This window comes from Natrix helvetica, assembly GCF_964273705.1.
Source record: "Natrix helvetica genome assembly, chromosome: 9".
Classification (NCBI taxonomy): domain Eukaryota; kingdom Metazoa; phylum Chordata; class Lepidosauria; order Squamata; family Natricidae; genus Natrix; species Natrix helvetica.
In genome coordinates this window covers 4,811,257-4,818,634 of record NC_138560.1, presented here as the reverse complement: position 1 = coordinate 4,818,634, position 7,378 = coordinate 4,811,257, and the positions used below count along the sequence as shown (strand labels likewise).

The 7,378-nt window shown below is 47.7% G+C and overlaps 1 long non-coding RNA gene across 1 annotated transcript; it reads right to left on the bottom strand.

The window, feature by feature from the left end:
• Positions 1-248: 248 nt before the first annotated feature.
• On the bottom strand, positions 249-6,906 carry LOC309396557. Its single transcript, XR_014176132.1, has 4 exons — positions 6,386-6,906; positions 3,467-3,648; positions 735-2,636; positions 249-646 (listed from the first exon to the last, which is right to left on the bottom strand). It is a non-coding gene; the product is annotated as an uncharacterized lncRNA (long non-coding RNA).
• Between the last annotated feature and the right edge of the window lie 472 nt (positions 6,907-7,378).

The window sequence follows — 7,378 nt, the reverse complement described above, 5'->3', positions numbered from 1 at the left end:
TGTAACGTTGCTTGTAATTCACATGGAAGAGCCAGGATCGAGAACAGAACTTCATGTATCCAACCAAACCTTTACAATACAGTGTTTCTCTGAAATGGCAAGGAATTTGGCCTTGGTCTCCTCTATTAGCCTCTAATCCAGAGTCAGAACAATTGCACATATATATATATATGTGCATCCGATTCTTATAGAGTATGTTTCATTTAGTGGGGCCCTGTGGTTCTTTTCAAATAAACAGCATTCTCCTGTTCCACGTTTAAAAATCCAGAATTGCCTTTATTGAGTATTTTGCATGCACAAAGCAACAGACCATACAGTTTTAGGAAAGTGACATAGATTATTACCTAGTGGGGTTTCCCTGCACACCAGCCTTCTGCCCAGTTTTATTGGCCTCTTGGGGAAAAGGTGTGAAGATTTAGGATGATGTTTTTGCTAAAAGTAGAAAGGATTGTCCCCAAAGCTTGCTGACATCAATACCCATGACAGGAATAAAGTAACACAGAACACAGAGACCCTGCCACCCACATGTTGAAGGTTTGGCCCAGATGTTTCTCTTCTGTGTTACAGACAATGCTTCCTTCGGCACTTCGTCATCCTTTTTGCAGCAATTGTTGTTGTTTTTTTAAAATATCTCCACTTCTTTGCACTGAGGATAGAAAGCTTTTTTAAATACCTCCCCACTTGCACCCTAAAAAGAAAAAAAAAGGGAAAAAAGACGATGTTCCCTCTCTTACATTCAGTGATGACACCCTAGTGAGTATTCTGTATCAACAAAGGAAGTCCATCTTCCATTCTTCTCTCTTTGTTGCCTCAATGCCCTTTTAATTTTATTTTACTTTCTGAAAGAGAAAGAGCCATTCTGATTAAATTTATCCCTTTAAAGAAAGGATTACCTCTTCCTTTCAAGGCTCTGTTAAGGTTTTTCTCTGTAACTGCTGGGAAATTAGTAAACAGCATTTTAAAAAAACACAAAAAGCTTCAAAATTTCACCAAGGCTCTAGAATTAAGAACCATAAGAAGGACCATTACTCATTTTTAGCATATTTTTCAGAGTCCACAAAACCTAAGATAATTTTATGGAAGAAAAAAAAAATTCAAATCCTTATTGATATTTTACAGTTGGGTTACACAGCTCTTTAAACTTCCAAAGTTTTGGAATGGGCTTAGGCTACTATTAAGCATAGGTTAACTTTGTGTAGGAAGAGGGCTGAAATGACATCTTTTTCATTCTAATAGTTGTTTAAAAGGCGAAGAGATAATAGGTCAGCAATGGAAGGGGTGTTGTATATTTCTGAATCTTTAATTCTCAGTGAAGGAGAAAAAAATTTCTAAATAAAAGCAAGAATATTATTTAGAACTGCACAGGGCTTGGATGGGCAAAAACAACAAGAATGCTTTCTCATCTGTTTTACATGATGGTTTTTAATATTTCAGCTCATCTATACACATGTTCTGTGATCATTTTTTAAATGGTTTTTTTGGCCTGGTGCTACTAGTTCTAATTTAAACAATTCAGATAAAGAAAGATGTAATGGCTTTAGTTTAGCAAGAAAGATCTATGGATAACAGAATAACAGAGCTAGAAGGGACCTTGGAGGTCTTCTAATCCAACCTCCTGCTCAAGCAGGAGGACCTATATATCATTCCAGGCAAATAGTTGTCCAGTCTCTTCTAGTGATGGAGCCCCCATAACTAACTTCTGGTGGCAAGTTGTTCCACTGATTAATTATTCTGTGGGGAAATTTCTCCTTCCTTCTAGGTTGGTTTTCTTCTTGATTAGTTTCCCTCCATTGCTTCTTGCCTGCCTTTAGATGCTTTGGAGAATAGATCCACCCCCTCTTTTGGGGGCAACACCTTAGATATCGGAACGTTGCTATCATGTCATCCCTAGTCCTTCTTTTCATTAAACTAGATATACCCAATTCCATCAACGGTCCTTTATTTGTTTCAGCCTCCAGTCCCCTAATCATATTTGTTGCTGATAATTAGGTAATTAGATCCTTTAAAAAAATTCTTTCCCCATCAAAAAAACCTGTTGCTGCATCCATTTTTTAATTGGATGCAAGCATCTAGGAATTTAGTCTGCCCATACAATTCTGAGTAGCAGGAAACATTCTGTCGAGCCCAACACCCACATATGGATAGTGCCTCTTCTTTCATCTTCTAAGAAACAGACAGGATGCAGCTCCATGCAGTGTGTGTAGTTATTATCTGCATCTTTTAATTGTGTGGAAAAGCGTTTTGCACTCGAGTGTCTCTGAACTGCAGCTAGAAAGCTGGGTTAATTAGCACATACACACATGCGCACCTCTGTATGTTCTCTGGAGAAGAATGAAGGCCCAGAGAACAGCGTGAATGGGTGCTTTCACTGAAAAGGGCTTTAGCAAACTGTTATCAAGCAGGCCCTAGTTTTTAAACAATTTTAAAACCAGTTTGTGATATGGCATGAAGGAGAACCGGCTTATGAGAAAAAAAATAGTTGAAAATCCCACTGGCTTTGAGCTCACGTAAAGAATCACATTGAACGTTAGGCTATATATATGTGTGTATTTTAAAAAACCCTCTTTTTATCCATTATTCCCTGTGCCATCTTCCCATCCAGCTCTGATTTTATCTTCTCCCATAGTTGAATACCCCTGTAGAAAAAAAAAGGAGCATGAATTGAAAGAATACATAAAGGTAATAGTAAATACTTTGGGCAGCCATTATATTGGAAAGCAGTTATTTTAAAGAGTTACTTTTACCTCTCTCCTCTTCTGGTCTCGGGGATTTGGGGCAGGTTGCATGATAAAAAACACCCCTGTTCAATTTTTGCTTCCCTATTGTGCCTGTCCAAGTACAGGCTAGTACAGAATAGGTGGGGATTGAAAAAATAACAGATCCACCGTATATGTATGTATGTATGTATGTATGTATGTATGTATGTATGTATGTGTATATATATATATATATATATATATATATATATATATATATATATATATATATATATATATATATATATATATATATATATATATATATATATATATATATATATATATATATATATATATATATATATATATATATATATATATATATATATATATATATATATATATATTAAAGAGCAGAGTATTTCTGTTTGGCTTGGGCTGAAAGGGAAGCGGGAGAGAAGGCCTCTGGAGATGAGAGAGGAAAGCATTTTTTCACAGGCCACCCTCCATCTGGGAAGCAGCATTTTGAATCTTGTTAATCTAGGTTAGGAAGTGGGACACAACACGATTCTCAAGGTACATTTAAATGACCCATGTGGGCTGTGGCACTTTTACTGGTTGAAGTGGCCCTTGTGAAAACAGCGCACTTATTCCTGCTTTGTACGGTTTCTTTTTTTTTCCTCTCCCCTTTTTTGTAGGGTGGGTGGCAGATCTGTGATAACTCAGCTCTTCTTTCCAACAGTGATTTATTATTAGTGTGTACAGACCTTTCTTTCTCTTCTCCCTGGAAGCAGGAACTCAATGCAACTGCAGCCTCTTCCTTTTTCCAAGGAAATCAAATGGCAAATCCAAAACCCTCTGTTTTGGCTTTTGTTGTAATGTAGGGGGAAACATCTCTTACAATGGGTTGGGGTTGCGTAGGTGTGTCCTGTGTGTCGTTTTTTGTGACCTAGGCACCAGGAGAAGAAAAAAAAAGAGAGAAGGGACATATTAACCCTCCCAAGACACCCACCACATAGTTCGATGCTAGCGGCAGTTAATTTTTGACCTCCAAACCGTAGTCCTGAATCAAATAACTGCCCTCCTGTTTCTGCTATTTTCTCTCCTCTCTTTTTTCACTCTGGCGAAATCCTCTCCTCCCCCCCCACCTCCTGCCCCATACATATTCATCTATTTGCCCCACCATCAATCTGATCTCTTTCTATATTGCACAATATATATACACCCCTCTCTCCTTCTCCCTGTCAGTAATATATTTCCATCACATTTTCTGTCCATCCACCACCAACTCTCACTCGTCCTATTCATACACTGCTTTCTTTCTTTCTGTCTTCCCTGCTCCCTCGCTATATACGTTCCTCTCCTATATACATTCTCCCCCTCCCCCCCTTTAGCCTCCTTGGTCTACTTTCCAGGGTGGGGGTGGGGAGGAGAAGGAGGGGGGTGTCAAATGATGCACAAAAGGGGAGCTCTCACATGGGATGCAAAAATAGCCTTGGCCGTGGATTTCCTTTGGGCCACTGGTTCGAAATATGCTGCCAATCAGGAGTTGCGGAATTAGAGTAAGGTGCACCTTTTAAACGGGAGAATTGAGGAAGAGGAAATATTAGGATCTTTGAAGTGGGGGCAATTGCGAGCAGCGTTGGGTTTTGGGGATGGGCTGGCCCTGGGCCCTTCGCGTTTCGGTTCAACCCGGTGGGTTTAAGGCAGAAAGGCCCGGGGAGTGAAAGAAGGAAAGCAGTAGAGAACAGCGAAGAGGCAGGGACCTGCTTCCTGCCCCGCTCCCTTCTCCCAAACGCTGAAAACCAGAAAGTGGCTCTCGCTCTTATTTCGATTAGTCGGAATCTCCTGCCCGCAGGCGATGGCTGTTCGGGGGCAAAGAACTGCGTGGCCGGATCGAGGAGACGCGAAGCCTCTGTCCTTGGTAGCCCCTTCGGGGAAGCGACGGCGGCCCCCACGGCTGGTTTGGAGCGCTCTCCTGGCCTTCTTTGACCCCGAAGGGGGCCGAAGGGAGGGGTGGCGGAAGGCCCTCGTCCGCCCGGGGCAGCGGCGCCAGCAGCAGCCATCTCCCCTCCCGGGGGTCTTTTCCGGGGGGGAGGGTGCCGAGGCGACGGTGGGCCACGAGGCCCTGCTTGAGCGCGGAGGAACCGGGCGGCGAGGCGAAAGGAGAGCTCGCCCGGGATCCGGAGGAGTTGCTCGGCCTCACTTTCTCTCATCCCGAGACAGGAGCGGGTCAAAACGACGGGGCGATTCCGGAGAGGCGAAGGCGGCATTGAAGTCTGCAACGAAAGTGGGAGCAAGCGAAGGCCGGCTGGGTGGAAGCCGTTGGCGGGGAAGAATTATTGCTTGCAAAAAAAATAAGAAAAAAAACTCCGCCTAATTATGTATCCTGGGGGCTGGTGGGGGGGGGGAGCGGGAAGGTCACCCCTTTATTATCGCGGTGCTTTGCAGTGATTATCCGTGTAAATCTCTCCCGTAATAATAAACCTGAAAGGAGCCGCGATTGGCGGCGGGGTGGGGGGTGAGGTGGGGGGGGGGTGTTGGAGGTGACACGTTAATTTAAGGAAGCCGGAGGAGAAACTCCGCGGCGATTAACGCGGCTTATTTTTAGCGCCACCAAAGCGGAGTTTGACCCGCAAGAAGGTGTCAGGTGTGTGTGTGCGTGCGCGCGCGCGCGTGTGTGTTGGTGTTAATTTTCGAAGACGGAAGGGCAGGCAAAAGAAAGATTATTTGCTGGGAGAGGGGCGGGGGTGTGTGTTTTTCTGTAATTCTCCCTTTCCCCAATTCTGCTTCCCCCTCCTCTTTTTCTACACCCACAGTAAGCTTACACCTAAGGAGTAATTGCTTTTGTCTGGGTAAGGACTGTACTTGTGCAAAGAGTGAAGAAAGAAAAAAAAAAGGGGGGGGATATTGGAAGCGGAGGAGCCCGCGGGGGGGGGGGACTGCGAGGGACGGCAAGTCGCCGGCTTGGATGTCATCTGTCAAAGCGGGGTGGTTGGAAGGAGAGAGGGAGGGAGGGAGGGGGCGAGGGGGGAGAAGCGCGCGAGAGATAACGGAGAAGACAATAAAGTGGGAATCGCAGGCTGGGAGTGATGGGAGGGGGCCAGGCGAAGAGGGGAGAGGAGAAATTCGGACCAGGCTAAGTGGGGGGGGAAGAGCAGTGGTCTCTGAACGGGGGGCAAGACAAACACGCATTCACAGGCGTTGTGGGGGGCTACCGGTGTGTTTTGCACGCACGCACGCACGCATGCTCTCCCACTTTCCTTTCCCCTCTCTTTTTTTGTTGCAAAAGCCTTAAAATGATCCGCAGGGTCCCGGTCGAGTGACCGAAGCCCACACGGCCTTGCTAGGCGGACACGCACGCACGCACACACACACACACACACACACTCACTCCCAGACTGGTCTGGCTCCAGACCCCTGCCCGCACGTGTGTAAGCGCCGAAAGCGGAGCGTTGCTGGAGGGGGAGAAGGGCGAGTTCTGTCCCGTTCCCACCCCCTCTCCCACCCCCACCCACCCCCGCCGATTGTCACTCTCGGGAGAGCGTCCCCCGTCCGGCGTGTGTCTCCCCCCCCCGCGCCCGGCTCCCTTTGCCGTTCGCCTGCCCCCCCATCCTTATCTCTCTCTCTCTCTCTCTATCTTTATATTTTTTTCCCTCCGTGGGGTTATGCGGAGTGTCACTCACAGGTCCTCGCAATGTTCATCCCACTACCGGTCCCCTTGGTCTTCCAAAGATCCGCCGGCCCGGAGCACGGATGGCGCCTCAAATCGCCGCTCGCCCTGCGCTCTGCAAACGGTAAGGAGGGAAGCGAGAGGAAGAAAGCCGGGCGAGAGAGGGAAAGGGAGCCCCCCAAAGAGGGCGCGGGACAGCCCCCCACCCCACCCGGCCCGGTCGCTGAAGCCTAGCCAGGGCGGTGAAAGGTGCCCCCAAACTCTTCCCGCCCGGCCGCCGAAGAGGAGGCGAGAGAGGAAAGGAGGGGAAAGCGGAAAGTGGCGAGGGGCGAGCGGGTTTTTATTCAGGCGGTATTGATCCGGAGTGTCACTGCTCCGTATCGAACCTCCGGCGCCGGCATCCTGCGGTCGATAGACGGAGGGGGTGGGGGGCAGAGGGGGTGGATGGTAGCGGCGGCGGCGGCGGCAGCAACAGCGGGAAGAGCCTGCTGCCGGCCGAAGGCGCCGGTCGGAAGAGGACCTGGCAAACGCGGGGATGGGGAGGGAAGCCCTTCTCTGGCTGGCCAGGAGAGGAGGGGGGGCGCGGAAGAACCGGCTGGCTCCTGACCCCCCTCCAGCCGTCGCCATCCCAGCAGCAGCAGCCTCAGAAGTGTACCCGCGGTGGTTTCCCATCCCCTTAAAAGAGCTTCCGACATCCCCCCAATTGTTTCTGCGAGGTTCCAAAGGTTGGAAAACAAACCAAGGTTTTGACTGATCTGCGGATCAGGAAGGAGGGTTTGGAAATTTGGAGGAGGGGGAGAATTTTCCTGGACCAAGGGGAATTGGGGGTGGTGGCAGAGGTGAGGGGTAGAGAGGAGGCACCTGTGAGATGCTAACAGAAACCCCAAGGCCTCCCCCCCCCAATTCTCATTTGTCTCAGCACATCGAAATTCTGCCTCCCCCTCCCCCCAATACCTGCTTGAAATTTCAGGTACAGCCTCCATCATACAGTTACTGTGATCCAGTA